We start from the raw sequence: 17,844 nt of genomic DNA on the forward strand, positions 1-17,844 counted from the left end.
TTATTCCGTAACCCTTTCAATGTAATGTACTGTTCATTTCTTTTGTTAAACAGTATATGCTTATCAGTTTGGAACTGTCACCTTTGGAATTTAGCTGCCTGTAGCTCATTTCACATGTCTAAATCTTAACAGGACTATTGCACATTCGGACAAATTTAGCTCTGAAGTCACTTGGCCCTTTCTGTTTTTAAATTATGCCTAAATTACAAGTCCTTCCTAAGCAGAACAAAATTACTGGATGAATTTCTTCAGCAACTCTTACAGGGATGACAAGACTTCAATCTGAATGGCAATGCATTATCATGCAGACACAGCTTACCACATGACCTCTGGTGGCTAGGTCAAAAACCAGCCATGTTAGCAATTCAGGTGTTTCCCTTGCATGATCACAGCACATATTGCTTGATAGAAAGATATTCTTCCACATTTAAGCCTAATGTATCTGTGGAATACATGCCGCTCAACCACCTTCCATTAGGTAGCACTTTGCCATGGGTCATGTTTCAAGGTTAGAATGATAAAGTAACTTTTGCATTTGATCAGATAAATATTTCCCCCATTCAACTGATGCAAGCACTCATTTCCAATCAAATGGCTGTTGGTTGAATTGTTCTAAAATTATTTGTGAATATTTTTCTGGCTGGAAGCTTAAGATGCCAGGAAGATTTACATTCCAAGCTAGAATTTCTCCCTTAAAATGCAACAGTTTTGATTTCTTACTCTAGTGTTACATTTCATCATGTTATTTATTATTGATTTTTGAGAATATAAAAATGTATTATCACCATTCGATTACATAGCTTTCATTTTAAAAATAAACAATTTCTGTGAATATGGTCCATTGCAAATACAGTACTTGAAAATATATTTACGACAAAATCACAATTTCACACCCTACTTTTATCCCTATAACTCTGGCCTAATTGTATCATATTCAATTAGGTATATTAAGAGCTTTTACAGGTATACTAAGAGCAAAAGAATTGTAAGGGATAAAATTGGTCCTCTTGAAGATCAGAGTGGTTGTCTATGTGCAGAACCAAAGGAAATGGGGGAGATCTTAAATAGGTTTTTTGCGTCTGTATTTACTAAAGAAACTGGCATGAAGTCTATGGAATTAGGGGAAACAAGTAGTGAGATCATGGAAACTGTACAGATCGAAAAGGAGGAGGTCCTTGCTGCCTTGAGGAAAATTAAAGTGGATAAATCCCCGGGACCTGACAGGGTGTTCCCTCGGACCTTGAAGGAGACTAGTGTTGAAATTGCAGGGGCCCTGGCAGAAATATTCAAAATGTCGCTGTCCACAGGTGAGGTGCCGGAGGATTGGAGAGTGGCTCATGTTGTTCCGTTGTTTAAAAAAGGATTGAAAAGTAATCCAGGAAATTATAGGCCAGTAAGTTTAACGTCGGTAGTAGGTAAGTTATTGGAGGGAGTACTAAAAAACAGAATCTACAGGCATTTGGATAGACAGGGACTTATTAGGGAGAGTCAACATGGCTTTGTGCGTGGCAGGTCATGTTTGACCAATCGGTTGAAGTTTTTCGAGGAGGTTACCAGGAAAGTGGATGAAGGGAAGGCAGTGGATATTGTCTACATGGACTTCAGTAAGGCCTTTGACAAGGTCCCGCATGGGAGGTTAGTTAGGAAAATTCAGTCGCTAGGTATACATGGAGAGGAGGTAAATTGGATCAGACATTGGCTCAATGGAAGAAGCCAAAGAGTGGTAGTAGAGAATTGCTTCTCCGAGTGGAGGCCTGTGACTAGTGGTGTGCGACAGGGATCAGTGCTGGGTCCATTGTTATTTGTCATCTATATCAATGATCTGGATGATAATGTGGTAAATTGGATCAGCAAATTTGCTGATGATACAAAGATTGGAGGTGTAGTAGACAGTGAGGAAGGTTTTCAGAGCCTGCAGAGGGACTTGGACCAGCTGGAAAAATGGCAGATGGAGTTTAACACAGACAAGTGTGAGGTATTGCACGTTGGAAGGACAAACCAAGGTAGAACATACAGAGTTAATGGTAAGGCACTGAGGAGTGCGGTGGAACAGAGGGATCTGGGAATACAGATACAAAATTCCCTAAAAGTGGCGTCACAGGTAGATAGGGTCGTAAAGAGAGCTTTTGGTACATTGGCCTTCATTAATCAAAGTATTGAGTATAAGAGCTGGAATGTTATGATGAGGTTGTATAAGGCATTGGTGAGGCTGAATCTGGAGTATTGTGTTCAGTTTTGGTCACCAAATTACAGGAAGGATATAAATAAGGTTGAAAGAGTGCAGAGAAGGTTTACAAGGATGTTGCCAGGAGTTGAGAAACTCAGTTACAGAGAAAGGTTGAATAGGTTGGAACTTTATTCCCTGGAGCGTAGAAGAATGAGGGGAGATTTGATAGAGGTATATAAAATTATGATGGGTATAGATAGAGTGAATGCAAGCAGGCTTCTTCCACTGAGGCAAGGGGAGAAAAAAACCAGAGGACATGGGTTAAGGGTGAGGGGGGAAATGTTTAAAGGGAACATTAGGGGGGGCTTCTTCACACAGAGAGTGGTGGGAGAATGGAATGAGCTGCCAGACGAGGTGGTAAATGTGGGTTCTTTTTTAACATTTAAGAATAAATTGGACAGATACATGGATGGGAGGTGTATGGAGGGATATGGTCCGTGTGCAGGTCAGTGGGACTAGGCAGAAAATGGTTCGGCACAGCCAAGAAGGGCCAAAAAGCATGTTTCTGTGCTGTAGTTTCTATGGTTATATGGTTCACACCTCTCAGGCGCCTCTGTAGAACATGGGAGAAAATCAGTAGCTTCACTGTGCTGGATGCACAACGAGAGCATTAAGGGCCAATTCCTACACCATACTCAATTAACTCAATCAGCCCTTTGCAAAAAGAATTCATTGGAATTGTTCCAAAGCAATTTTTTTTTCGAAGCAAGTGAAAACAATGGAGGTTGATTATTGAAGAAGTACCCTCATTGATCAGACAATTTCATGACAGGCCTCTCATTTATTTTCCTTCTTAAGCATTTAATATCTGCCACTGTTATTCCAGAAAGTCTTTTGGAATGATTGCTTAAAATTCAATCTTTTTCAACTAGATATAAACTAAACACAACACTCGTAATACTGAAAACAAAATGAGGGCATATTAAAATAAATCAGCCAGGAAGAGACTCAATGGACGGGAAGGAGTAATTCTGCTTCTATGTCTGAAAATGAACACAGAAAGAACAAAATGATAACAAAAAACACAAGTATGTTATTGCCAATGTAAGTTAACTAGCGAGATGAAAGAAATAATTTTACAATCCCTCAAAGAGAGTGCAGGTCAGAGATATTGCTGCTGCACTGCCTTGCCAGTTGCTTTGCATATGATCCCCTTTGTTCTAGCTTTTACCATGGAAGCTGGATTGTTACCAACTCCAGAAATTACATCTTTGATAAAACAATGGTAATGCAAGCTCATTAATAATCTTGTAAATCAACTTTGTGCTTTCCCTTCTGTCCTAATACAGCAACTTGACTTTACTGTGTCCAATGTCGTAAGCAATCCTTTAGTGGAATGGAAACAGTAAAATCTATTTTAATCAATTTGAACACACGCACCAAAAGTTCTGAAGGGGTGTTACACACATTAAGGTGCCTAAATCAAAGACTAAGGAATATTTTTACATTTGAGGTCACAGAAGTAAATCTATTACACACTTGTTTAAAACTTCCTACAGCCATTTTATAAAACAGTAAGATATGTGTGGCTGTAAATTCAATTGCACAATATTTTTTTCCTTAGCATTATACAACTCAAAATCTTTTTGTCTTTCTGGAGTGAAACACAACAATAACTACTTTCACTTCATTTGGGAAGTTCGGCCGCACATTTCTTGTCATGAGTCAGCCTGGTAGCCTGAACAGGGTTCTGTGTCAGGAGCACAGGGCTCTTCTTCAAGCACTGGAGGGCAATTTAATATCACATTCGCCAACAAGCACCAAGCCCAAAGCAGCGATAGTGTACTCCTGAGAGGGTACCTGCAGGGAAACCTATTCTTCTGTAAACTGAACTGCCACCTTCATACATATCATGTTCAAATTACAAAGTAAGTTAACGATCAAAGAGCATACAGTATATGTCACTAAATACAACACTGAGATTTATTTTCTTGTGGACATTCACAGTAAATAAAAGAAACACAATACAATCAATGAAAGACTGCACACAACAAGACAGACAATCAATCAATTTTAAAAAGGTAACAAACTGTGCAAATACAAATAATAATAATAACAAATAAATAAGCAATAAATATCAAGAACATGAGACGAAGAATCCTTGAAAGTGAATCCATAGGTTGTGGGAACAGTTCAATATTGGGGTGAGTGAAGTTCAAGAACCTGATGGTTGAGGGGTAGTAACTATTCCTGAACCTGGTGGCAGGGATCCTGAGGCTTCTTTACCTCCTTCCTGATGGTAGCTGTGAGAAGAGAGCATGGCTTGGATGGTGAGGGTCCTTGATGATAGATGCTGCTTTCCTGTGACAGCACTCCATGTAGATGCGCTCAATGGTGGGGAGGGCTTCACCCATGACGGATTGGGATGTATCCACTAACACTTTGAAGTCTTGTCCGTTCAAGGGCAATTGTGTTTCCATACCAGGCCCTGATACAAACAGTCAATATACTCTCCACAACACATCTACAGAAGTTTGTCAAAGTTTTAGATGACATGCTGAATCTTCGCAACCTTCTCAGAAAGTAGAGGCACTTCCTTCTTTGTAATGGCACTTACATGCTAGACCCAGGAGAGATCTTCTGCAATGATAATGCTGAGGAATTTAAAGTTGCCGACTCTCCACCTCAGAACTCCTGATCAGTAGTGGCTCATGGACCTCTGGTTTTCTCCTCCTGTAGTCAATAATCTGCTCCTAGAGCAACACACACAAAACACTCCCTGGTTTTGCTGGCAATGAGTGAAAGGTTGTCACCATGGCACAACTCAGCCAGATTTTCAATCTCCCTCCTCCATGTGGATTTGTCACTGCCTTTGATTCCGCCCACCACAGTGTGTTAAATATGGCATTGGAGCTGTCCTTGGCCTCACAGTCATAAGAATAGTGAGTAAAGCAGGGGACTAAGCACAAGACCTTGTGGTGCACCTGTACTGATATTGATTGTGGAGAAGATATTGTTGTCAATCTGAACTGACTGGGGTCTACAAGTGAGGAAATCGAAGATCCAGTTGCATAAGGAGGTATTGAAGCCTAGGTCTTGGAGCTTATTGATTAGCTTTGAAGGAATGATGGTATTGAATGCAGAACTGTAGTCAATGAAGAGCATCCTGATGTATGCATCTTCACTGTCCAGATGTTTCAGAGCTGAGTGCAGAGCCAATGAAATGGTATCTGATGTTGACCTGTTGTCTCGGTAGGCAAATTGGAGCAGATCACAATCATTTCTCAGGCAGGAGTTGATATGTTTCATCACCAACCTCTCCTTTCTGATTTCTAGGAAGCTTTGAGAACCCTTTTTCTATGCTACTGGTCCCAACCCTCTCTAACAGTCTGATACTCTTCAATCTCTGCTCGCCCACAAACTCAGGATCTCCCTTCCCTCAAAAACCTCCAATCTCCATTCTCTGGTGATCAGCTAACCCTGGTGCTCAGATCCCCCAGTCATCCATCAATTCCTGTTCTAACATCCCCAATCGGCCATCTTCAAAACCAACCCTAACCAGCCCATCCTGAGTCCTCCTTCCAATCCCCCCCCCCTTGGGCTTAATCTTAAAAGAGATAAACTGGGTGCTATTGTACCCTAATGGGTGCTCCAGGATGTCTCAGTAAACAAGAATAGTATTCTCCTATTGGTTTCTTATGTTACCCATTAAAGACTGCCAAGACAAACATGGAACGCAAATATAGAGTTTTGAACCAATGAATTATATACCTTTATACCAACCAGAACTACAACAATGCTGACATTTAGAAAACCTAAAAAAAATGCCAAAAATCAGTGTGAGTAGGCCAGTGAAGGAGTGGAGCTTTGAGGATTTGACTCGACAGGCTTCGACGAGAAGAGGCGGAGGACGAGCTAGCTCCCAGTTTGTTTTTACAATGTCTCCTGAGACGGTGATGTGCCTCTCATGTGAGATGTCTTGGGGGAACTCCCCTCTCCCGCAGAGTCACATCTGCCAGAAGTGCATATGGCTGGGCGATCTGGAAGACCATGTAAGGAATCTGGAGCAGAAGCTGGATGACCTTCAACTCATAAGGGAGAATGAGGCAGTCATAGATGAGAGCTACAGGAAGGTAGTCACACCTAGGCTGTCGGAAGCAGGTCGTTGGGTAACAGTCAGGGGGGGAAAGTGAAGGTGAGCAGACAGGTAGTGCAGAACACCCCAGTAGCCATTCCCCTGAATAATAAGTTTACTGTCCTGGATACTGTTGGCAGGGACGACTGACCAGGTGTGAGCCACGGTGGCAGGGCCTCCAGCACTGAGTCTGACCCTGCGGTGCAGAAGGGTGGGATGGAGAAGAGGAGAGCTGTCGTCATTGGAGACTCTATAGTTAGGGGATTTTGTGGATATGAGAAGGACACCCGTATGGTTTTTTGCCTCCCAGGTGCCAGGGTCCGGGATGTCTCTGACCGGGTGCACGACATCCTGGTACGAGAGGGAAAGCAACCAGAAGTCGTGATACATGTTGGGACCAACGACATAGGCAGGAAGAGGGATGAGGTCCTGAAGTGTGAGTTTCGGGAACTAGGCAGAAGGCTGAAGAACAGGACCTCAAGGGTGGCGTTCTCAGGATTGCTGCCAGTGCTACGTGACAGTGATGGTAAGAATTGGAGGAGATGGCAGTTGAATGCGTGGCTGAGGAGTTGGTGCAGGGAGCAGGGTTTTAGATTTTTAGATCATTGGGATCTCTTCTGGGGAAGGTGGGACCTGTACAGATTGGATGGGTTGCACCTGAACTCGACGGGGAGCAATATCCTTGCAGGTAGGTTTGCTAGCATGGTTCGGGAGGGTTTAAACTAATTTGCGAGGGGGATGGGACCCAGAGCGATAGAGCAGTGAAAGAAGTGCATGGAGTAAAGCCAGATCTAACATACCACGGGAATGGTACCGGAGGATTGGAGGGAGGCGAATGTTGTCCCCTTCTTCAAAAAAGGTAGTAGGGATAGTCTGGGTAATTATACACCAGTGAGCCTTATGTCTGTGGTGGGAAAGCTGTTGGAAAAGATTCTTAGAGATAGGATCTATAGGCATTTAGAGGATCATGGTCTGATCAGGGACAGTCAGCATGGCTTTGTGAAGGGCAGATCGTGTCTAACAAGCCTGATAGAGTTCTTTGAGGAGGTGACCAGGCATATAGATGAGGGTAGTGCAGTGGATGTGATCTATATGGATTTTAGTAAGGCATTTGACAAGGTTCCACATGGTAGGCTTATTCAGAAAGTTAGAAGGCATGGGACCCAGGGAAGTTTGGCCAGGTGGATTCAGAATTGGCTTGCCTGCAGAAGGCAGAGGATGTAGGTGGAGGGAGTACATTCAGATTGGAGGATTGTGACTAGTGGTGTCCCACAAGGATCAGTTCTGGGACCTCTACTTTTCGTGATTTTTATTAACAACCTGGATATGGGGGTAGAAGGGTAGGTTGGCAAGTTTGCAGGTGACACAAAGGTTGGTAGTGTTGTAGATAGTGTAGAGGATTGTCAAAGATTGCAGAGAGATATTGATAGGATGCAGAAGTGGGCTAAGAAGTGGCAGATGGAGTTCAACCCGGAGAAGTGTGAGGTGGTACACTTTGGAAGGACAAACTCCAAGGCAGAGTACAAAGCAAATGGCAGGATACTTGGTAGTGTGGAGGAGCAGAGGGATCTCGGGGGACATGTCCACAGATCCCTGAATGTTGCCTCACAGGTGTATAGGGTAGTTAAGAAAGCTTATGGGGTGTTAGCTTTCATAAGTCGAGGGATAGAGTTTAAGAGTTGCAATGTAATGAAGCAGCTCTATAAAACTCTGGTTAGGCCACACTTGGAGTACTGTGTCCAGTTCTGGTCGCCTTACTATAGGAAGGATGTGGAAGCATTGGAAAGGGTACAGAGGAGATTTACCAGGATGCTGCCTGGTTTAGAAAGTATGCGTTATGATCAGAGATTAAGGGAGCTAGGGCTTTACTCTTTGGAGAGAAGGAGGATGAGAGGAGACATGATAGAGGTGTACAAGATAATAAGAGGAATAGATAGAGTGGATAGCCAGCGCCTCTTCCCCAGGGCACCACTGCTCAATACAAGAGGACATGGCTTTAAGGTAAGGGGTGCGAAGTTCAAGGGGGATATTACAGGAAGGTTTTTTACTCAGAGAGTGGTTGGTGCGTGGAATGCACTGCCTGAGTCAGTGGTGGAGGCAGATACACTAGTGAAGTTTAAGAGACTACTAGACAGGTATATGGAGGAATCTAAGGTGGGGGCTTATATGGGAGGCAGGGTTTGAGGGTCGGCACAACATTGTGGGCCGAAGGGCATGTACTGTGCTGTACTATTCTATGTTCTATCAAAATGGCTCAGAACTCTTTGAAAATATTTTATTGGTTACAATGCAAAAGGAAGTCATCTAGCATCTCTATGTTAGAAACAATGGGAATCAGGTTAAACAGCACAAAAGCTTAATAGAATTTGATAACTAAAGTAAAATGTGGTGAGAATGTACACTGGTTTGGATTTATATGGGAATTTAAGGACTTGTGCTTCACTTCAAAGCAGAAAAGTTATTTGTAGATGCTGACAGTTTTTAGCAAACTTCTCTGCTTTGTGCTGTCAATGGAAACAATGCAAAATATCATTTCAACCTACACAGTTTCCACACCAGACTGCTTTGAAGCTTTAAAACCATACTTTATCTAAAGTACACATTTGCCACTAGGATTATCACATATGGATTAATACTAAGCAATTTGATTATGCATAAAAGTTCAAGAGGGAAAATGACAGTCCCAGAATGGATGATTATTCTTTAAAATACTGGCAATGGTGAAAGTGAGGAGGACACAGATATGTTTCTAACCACTGAATACAGAAATTTAAAGCATGTATGTGAAAGATTAAACTATAAATTACCGGATGTAAATTATTGCAGTCAGCTCCTTTTAAGGATAATACGTTTACTGTTAGCTTGGAATATTCTTGGCAGCATTGCACCTTTGCACCATTAATAACTGCTTCGGACTTTAGAAGGCAAGTGCATAAATTATTCTTTCTCACTGAATACTGTGAGCCAATTTCCTAATATGAATTATATCATTTTGCATATTTACAAATGAACTAAAACAGTTTCCTCTGCTATTTTTCAAGCTTAACAATCACCATAAACACTGCTAAGGATTGTACCTCTATCTAAGGTCAAAAGGTCCACTAGCTATCAGCAGAAAACTCAAATTTGCATTTATTGCGCCTTTCATGTAAAACGCTAGCCCACTCTTGATCATTGCCAAAAAGAAGTGCAGACATTGTTATAATGCACGAATTTCTGAAAGGTATCAAGGATATTCTGTGCAGATCACTACCTGCTTTATTGGTGCTCAAAGGAGAAAATTCACTGTACATTAATCTGCAATGAAACTGAAAAGTTTGCCACTTCTTGCATATGTTACGTAGAAATTGGATAGTGTGCCGCCATTTCCAGGCACTGTGAATAAATTCACACTCAGAGAAAAAAAAATGGATGGAGACAATATGAGTTTCCAAAGTCCACAATTTTTCTTCTGCAACGTTCGCACATCACGAGTGCAATGGAGAAGACCTAATGCGCGTCTGTAAACCGCTTGCCAGATTTTGCATCACATAAAGAATGGTATACTCTTACACAAGCATATGTTTGTGGTTTCATGTGTCCAGTTCTATGCAGTATAGTAGTAGGAACCTGTGTCAGGGAGTTAGAACATTAGACATACTTTAGTCTATCACAGCACAGTATAAGCCCTTTGGTTCATAATGATGTGTTGACATTTTAACTTACTCTAACATCAATCTAACCTTATCCTCCTACACAGTCCTCCATTTTCCTTTCATTCATATCATTCATATTTAAGTGTTTCTTACATATCCCTATTGGACCTGCCTTTATCACCACCGATGGCAGTGCATTCCATATAGTTACCATTCTCTGTGTAAAGACTTTACCTCTAACATTCACCCCTATACTTCCCTCTGCTCACCTTAGAATTATGCCCCCTTGTATTAGTCATTTCCAAACAAGTTTCTCTTATTTATTTATCATGACAGTTCTTACTTAGTCTAGTCTCCCCACGACCATCTGTTAACCCTCATCTGACCATTCACTGATCTGCCACTAGAGCCAATCTGACTTGCTCCACTAGTACTGTGTCCCCTCACACTTAATGAGCCCTGATCTTCAACCTGATAATCCTCGTCTACTAATCTCCTATACAAAGCCTCATCGTATCCTTACGTCACGTCCAGTGAGAGACGCCCTACCAATCTGAATTGGCCAGTTTCTCATCACAACTCCACTTCCCATATAGGAGCACAAGAGATGACCTTCACCTTGATCCAAATCCCCCAACAAATCCTTATGAATGGCTTTCCATCAACACCTATTTAAATGTCCTTATGGCTCCTGTCAACCAACTATGATAACTATGACCCTGGAACCTTGCAGTTATAACATTTTAAGGGTGAGATTGATCTGTAAATATATATATTTATATATTTTCTGCAGCTGTAATAGTACCCTGACCAGTAATGCCACCCCTCCTCCCCTTTGTCCCCCCTCTCTATCCCTTTTAAAGCACTGAAATCCAGGAATATTGAGAATCCATTCCTGCCCTGGTGCCAGCCAAGTCTCTCAGTTCATCACCTTTGTTCCTGATGTTTCTTGCATTGAAGTACACGCACTTTAGCTATATGTATGTTAAAGTGATTTCCTTTGAATGTAGTGACAAGTTTGCAAAGAATGTAACCAAAATTACTGAGAGACCCTTCCGGATATCTGCAAGTGTAATTCACTGTGGAAATCCCGGTTAGATTCACACAGAAATAGTGGCAAACTTCAGTAGTTCCACATAATCACTGCCATAAAATCTGGGCCAATCAGAGCAAACTTTCCATCAAAACAATTTCTGAAGAATCAGTCAATGCAAAGCATGATAGAAAACAATTTGTCCATGCACAAGAGTACCCTTTGGTACCCAGTTTGCATTTCTTCAATTTGTGTCAATCTGTCAAGGGCCCAATGTTTGAGTGTCCATGTCATATAGAGAGGCTTTGAGGAAAGAGAAGCAGAATAAAGGGTGTAAAGGTAGTAAGGTAGAAGGGCTAAAGTGCGTGTACTTCAATGCAAGAAGCATCAGGAACAAAGGTGATGAACTGAGAGCATGGATACATACATGGAATTATGAGGTAGTGGCCATTACAGAGACTTGGCTGGCACCAGGGCAGGAATGGATTCTCAATATTCCTGGATTTCAGTGCTTTAAAAGGGATCGAGAGGGGGGACAAAGGGGAGGAGGGGTGGCATTACTGGTCAGAGTACTATTACAGCTGCAGAAAGGATGGGTAATGTAGCAGGATACTCCTTTGAGGCAGTATGGGTGGAAGTCAGGAATAGGAAGGGAGCAGTTACTCTATTGGGAGTATTCCATAGGCCCTGTGGTAGCAGCAGAGATACAGAGGAGCAGATTGGGAGGCAGATTTTGGAAAAGTGCAAAAATAACAGGGTTGTTATCATGGATGACTTTAACTTCCCGAATATTGATTGGCACCTGATTAGTTCCAAGGGTTTAGATGGAGCAGAGTTTGTTAAGTGTGTCCAGGATGGATTCCTGTCACAGTATGTGGACAGGCCGACTAGGGGGAATGCCATACTAGATCTAGTATTAGGTAACAAACTGGGTCAGGTCACAGATCTCTCAGTGGGTGAGCATCTGGGGGACAGTGACCACCGCTCCCTGGCCTTTAGCATTATCATGGAAAAGGATAGAATCAGAGAGGACAGGAAAATCTTTAATTGGGGAAAGGCAAATTATGAAGCTTAAGGCTAGAACTTGCGGGTGTGAATTGGGATGATGTTTTTGCAGGGAAATGTACTATGGACATGTGGTTGATGTTTAGAGATCTCTTGCGGGATGTTAGGGATAAATTTGTCCCGGTGAGGAAGATAAAGAATGGTAGGGTGAAGGAATCATGAGTGACAAGTGAGGTGGAAAATCTAGTCAGGTGGAAGAAGGCAGCATACATGAGGTTTAGGAAGCAAGGATCAGATGGGTCTATTGAGAAATATAGGGAAGCAAGAAAGGAGCTTAAGAAGGGGCTGAGAAGAGCAAGAAGGGAGCATGAGAAGGCCTTGGTGAGTAGGGTAAAGGAAAACCCTAAGGCATTCTTTAATTATGTGAAGTAAAAAAGGATGACAGGAGTGAAGGTAGGACCGATTAGAGATAAAGGTGGGAAGATGTGCCTGGAGGCTGTGGAAGTGAGCGAGGTCCTCAATGAATACTTCTTTTCGGTATTCACCAATGAGAGGGAACTTGATGACGGTGAGGACAATATGAGTGAGGTTGATGTTCTGGAGCATGTTGATATTAAGGGAGAGGAGGTATTGGAGTTGTTAAAATACGTACCATAGAACCATAGAACCATAGAAACTACAGCACAGAAACAAGCCCTTTGGCCCTTCTTGGCTGTGCCGAACCATTTTCTGCCTAGTCCCACTGACCTGCACACGGACCATATCCCTCCATACACCTCCCATCCATGTATCTGTCCAATTTATTCTTAAATGTTAAAAAAGAACCCGCATTTACCACCTCGTCTGGCAGTTCATTCCATACTCCCACCACTCTCTGTGTGAAGAAGACCCCTCTAATGTTCCCTTTAAACTTTTCCCCCCTCACCCTTAACCCATGTCCTCTGGTTTTTTTCTCCCCTTTCCTCAGTGGAAAAAGCCTGCTTGCATTCACTCTATCTATACCCATCATAATTTTATATACCTCTATCAAATCTCCCCTCATTCATCTACACTCCAGGGAATAAAGTCCTAACCTATTCAACCTTTCTCTGTAACTGAGTTTCTCAAGTCCCGGCAACATCCCTGTAAACCTTCTCTGCACTCTTTCAACCTTATTTATATCCTTCCTGTAATTTGGTGACCAAAACTGAACACAATACTCCAGATTCGGCCTCACCAATGCCTTATACAACCTCATCATAACATTCCAGCTCTTATACTCAATACTTTGATTAATAAAGGCCAATGTACCAAAAGCTCTCTTTACGACCCTATATACCTGTGACGCCACTTTTAGGGAATTTTGTATCTGTATTCCCAGATCCCTCTGTTCCACTGCACTCCTCAGTGCCTTACCATTAACTCTGTATGTTCTATGTTGGTTTGTCCTTCCAACGTGCAATACCTCACACTTGTCTATATTAAACTCCATCTGCCATTTTTCAGCCCATTTTTCCAGCTGGTCCAAGTCCCTCTGCAGGCTCTGAAAACCTTCCTCACTGTCTACTACACCTGTCTACATTAGGACAGATAAGTCCCCGGGGCCCGGCGGAATATTCCCCAGGCTGCTCCACGAGGCAAGGGAAGAAATTGCTCAGCCTCTGGCTAGGATTTTTATGTCCTCATTGTCTACGGGAATGATACTGGAGGATTGGAGGGAGGCGAATGTTGTCCCCTTGTTCGGATTGGAGGGTTGTGACTAATGGTGTCCCATAAAGGATCAGTTCTGGGACCTCTACTTTTCGTGATTTTTATTAACGACCTGGATGTGGGGGTAGAAGGGTGGGTTGGCAAGTTTGCAGATGACACAAAGGTTGGTGGTGTTGTAGATAGTGTAGAGGATTGTCAAAGATTGCAGAGAAACATTGATAGGATGCAGAAGTGGGCTGAGAAGTGGCAGATGGAGTTCAATCCGGAGAAGTGTTAGGTGGTACACTTTGGAAGGACAAACTCCAAGGTAGAGTACAAAGTAAATGACAGGATACTTGGTAGTGTGGAGGAGCAGAGGGATCTCGGAGTACATGTCCACAGATCCCTGAAAGTTGCCTCACAGGTGGATAGGGTAGTTAAGAAAGCTTATGGAGTGTTAGCTTTCATAAGTCGAGGGATAGAGTTTAAGAGTCGCGATGTAATGATGCAGCTCTATAAAACTCTGGTTAGGCCACACTTGGAGTACTGTGTCCAGTTCTGGTCACCTCACTATAGGAAGGATGTGGAAGCATTGGAAAGGGTACAGAGGAGATTTACCAGGATGCTGCCTGGTTTAGAAAGTATGCATTATGATCAGAGATTAAGGGAGCTAGGGCTTTACTCTTTGGAGAGAAGGAAGATGAGAGGAGACATGATAGAGGTGTACAAGATAATAAGAGGAATAGGTCGAGTGGATAGCCAGCGCCTCTTCCCCAGGGCACCACTGCTCAATACAAGAGGACATGGCTTTAAGGTAAGGGGTGCGAAGTTCAACGGGGATATTAGAGGAAGGTTTTTTACTCAGAGAGTGGTTGGTGCGTGGAATGCACTGCCTGAGTCAGTGGTGGAGGCAGATACACTAGTGAAGTTTAAGAGACTACTAGACAGGTATATGGAGGAATCTAAGGTGGGGGCTTATATGGGAGGCAGGGTTTGAGGGTCGGCACAACATTGTGGGCCGAAGGGCCTGTACTGTGCTGTACTATTCTATGTTCTATGAATCCAGGTCTGCTGATCTCAGGGTTTGACAACTGTTTATGGGTGTGGGTGGTAGGAGGAATGGGGCTTGTTTTGCTGCTATTTTGTTGCTTGTTGTGTTTTGTGTTCTAACATGTCATAACATGTGGACATGTTATGTTGGTGCCGGAATGTGTGGCGACACATCCTTGGATTGTGCTGGTTGTCAACGCAAACAATGTATTTCACTGTCTGTCTCAATGTGCATGCGATATATATACTTGAATCTTGATGGCACTGCCTTATTCTGCAGATTCCAGTTCTCCCTTTTTACTTAAGTCTACTCACACTCCTGTGCCTCTCTTGTACTGCACACCATGTTTTGAGGCCTTTATGAGCCTCTGATTGTTGCAGCAGCAAGCCAACAAACAAAGCACCATTAGCCTGCCGTGCATCATCCCATCACTGCACTTAAACAAGTTGCTATCCTCTTTTCAGGCCCCAGACATATGCCACATAATGGCATTTGCTAAGCAATACCGTAGATCAAGTGCAGATGATTGATGGAGAAGGATAGAGAGTGAAAGGATAGAAGGTCACCTTTGATCAGAGTTCTGCATTGCAGCAAACACTTTTTAACAGAACATCTCAGACAGTAACACATATAAAATTGGAAAACAACTAAGATATTCTGCTGCTGCCAACTCACTCTCAAACTGAACTTATTCTTGTTCAAAACTTTACTACAGCTTTGAAATTTACAGAAAATTATAATGCAATAAAAGATTTAAACAACTGCCTTCTTGTGTTACATGACTGCTCAATATAGGTATACTATGGTTGATAATGCAGAAGTATTAAACAATTCCTGGCATAACCAAGTCAAAATATCTGACTGTAGCTTTCTATCAGCCAATAACTACATTATAAACAGTAATTACTTTGAAATCTGCATCTTGTTCAGAATTTGACAGCACAATGGAATTACTTTTTATCAAAGCAGAAGCCCACACATACCAGAGGAATCCACGGGTACACTGCGCTGATTAATCCCTGCATTCCAAACGGTCTTAGTCATTTGTAATACCAATGAAAACATAATCAAGATTGTATTTAGCATCGCTGCCAGGGAACCTTATCACTCTTAACTGCATAGAAAAGTGATGTCTTTGACCTTGAAAGATTAACTATGATTTCATGATGAGTTTGTCCTTTTATCTTGTCAGTTGTATTTTTTGGGGAGGGGTGCATAATGAGAGTTGTATCAGCTGAACACATTGTTAGAACATTTGACACACTGCGAGATAATACAGCTTTAACTTCAACCACAGTATCACCATCAGCGTATCATATGATTACTTCATTCCCATCTCCTCCTCTTCACCTTCTGCCCCAATGGAATATTCCCAATTTAGGTCTTTCATTGCTGAGATACCCAGATACTCCTGACCGAATTGATTTTGTGATCCAGTTTCTTGGTTACTCAGGTACAGATCAGAATATCACAAAACGTGAGTGTGCAGACCACAGGACTCTTAAGCTCCACAGCAGCAGGCTATTTAAAATGCTGCATTTTTGGCCTGAATTTAATTCATGTTTATCGATTAAAGCTGAAATACAGCCTTATATATTCGAACAATGGAAGATCATATATTACAAGGCTATAATCAATGCAGGATTCTATTGACAACAGGAAGCATGAGAGTGCAGCCCAAATAATTCATGAAGTAAATTAAATAAATACCATTTATAATATTAGAGACACCATACAATTGTAACTTCTTTAAAAGCAAAAGTAATGTTTTATTTCAATTGTAAATTGTAGCTTTGTGATTGCTGTGGTGAGATAGAAGGATACAGTGATGCAGGGAAAAACGTTTGACATTGCATGGCAAATGTAAAGTAATGCTAAGCACTGCGTAATTAAAGTGCATCAATATCCCAGGCTTATAACCTGTACAGTACTATACAGGGGTTGCATATGCCACACAATCATTTTCATTTCAAGATATGGGTCAACATCAGATAGACAGATATCAAAGCTAAATCAAGAATGTCATCCTAACAAAATGTTTTTGTTCCTTCATTATGGAGAATCCATTTATGATGCATTGGTTGGTGCATTATTCAGTTTCCAGCAAAACACTATCTCCAATTATTCATATTTTAATGTTTACCCCAGTGGCTATTGCTTGGAGGCAATCAATATGTTGGAAACATAACCTTGGACACATTAGCAGTTACTTTTCTCTAGATAATGTTAATTAGTATGTTATCAGAGAATTGCACCTCATATTTGTATCTGTTCCTCTCAACATACTTTCTGCCCTTCTTTTGGACACCCTTGTGATACACATCCTTTCCAAACTAAATGGGTAAAAATGCGTCTTGGTGCTGGGTCCTTATGGCATTGAAAGAATGTAGCAAGGCAATTTGAATGAATGAGCCGTCTGCTTCCTTAGTTTATGCATAATTTCCCTTGCTATGATCACTATTTAAACGGCATTAATGTTCAGTACGATACTAATAATTGCAGGTAAACTTTCAAGAAGATAAATCTTTGTGAAAATTCTCCCTCTCTGTCAAATGTATTTGAGGAAAATTACAAGATATGACTCTAGTTTGCAAACCTGCAGTACAAATCCAATTATTGTTCTTGCCACCTGGTAACATCTATGTACTCAGCAGTACACTACTTTAAAATATAATAAATTACTTTTCTCCACTAAATAGACGCACAATTTCTCTACATAAAGTCACTATAACTTCCAAATTATTTTACAATTGCACCTCGATGGAAAGTCAGTTATTCAAAAAAATTCACCTATGCTGGCAGCCTAAAGTTGGAAACACTGATCAATAACATTAGATATTCCTGTTGATATGTCGGTAGATAGAATTTTAGAGTGTAAAAGTAAATGAAGTATTTGCACATGGAAACAATACTGTATGTCAAAGGAACACACATCAAAGTTGCTGGTGAACGCAGCAGGCCAGGCAGCATCTCTAGGAAGAGGTACAGTCGACGTTTTAGGCCAAGACCTTTCATCAGGACTAACTGAAGGAAGAGTTAGTAAGAGATTTGAAAGTGGGAGGGGGAGGGGGAGATCCATTTTTTCCTTCAGTTAGTCCTGACGAAGGGTCTTGGCCTAAAACGTCGACTGTACCTCTTCCTGGAGATGCT

General features: G+C 41.8%; 1 protein-coding gene across 1 annotated transcript in view; it reads right to left on the reverse strand.

Annotated features, from left to right (window-relative positions):
* Positions 1-17,844, reverse strand: part of zfpm2a (zinc finger protein, FOG family member 2a) — a 1,018,220-nt gene that overhangs the window by 195,799 nt on the left and 804,577 nt on the right. The window lies entirely within an intron of this gene.

This window comes from Mobula hypostoma, chromosome 1, assembly GCF_963921235.1.
Source record: "Mobula hypostoma chromosome 1, sMobHyp1.1, whole genome shotgun sequence".
Classification (NCBI taxonomy): domain Eukaryota; kingdom Metazoa; phylum Chordata; class Chondrichthyes; order Myliobatiformes; family Myliobatidae; genus Mobula; species Mobula hypostoma.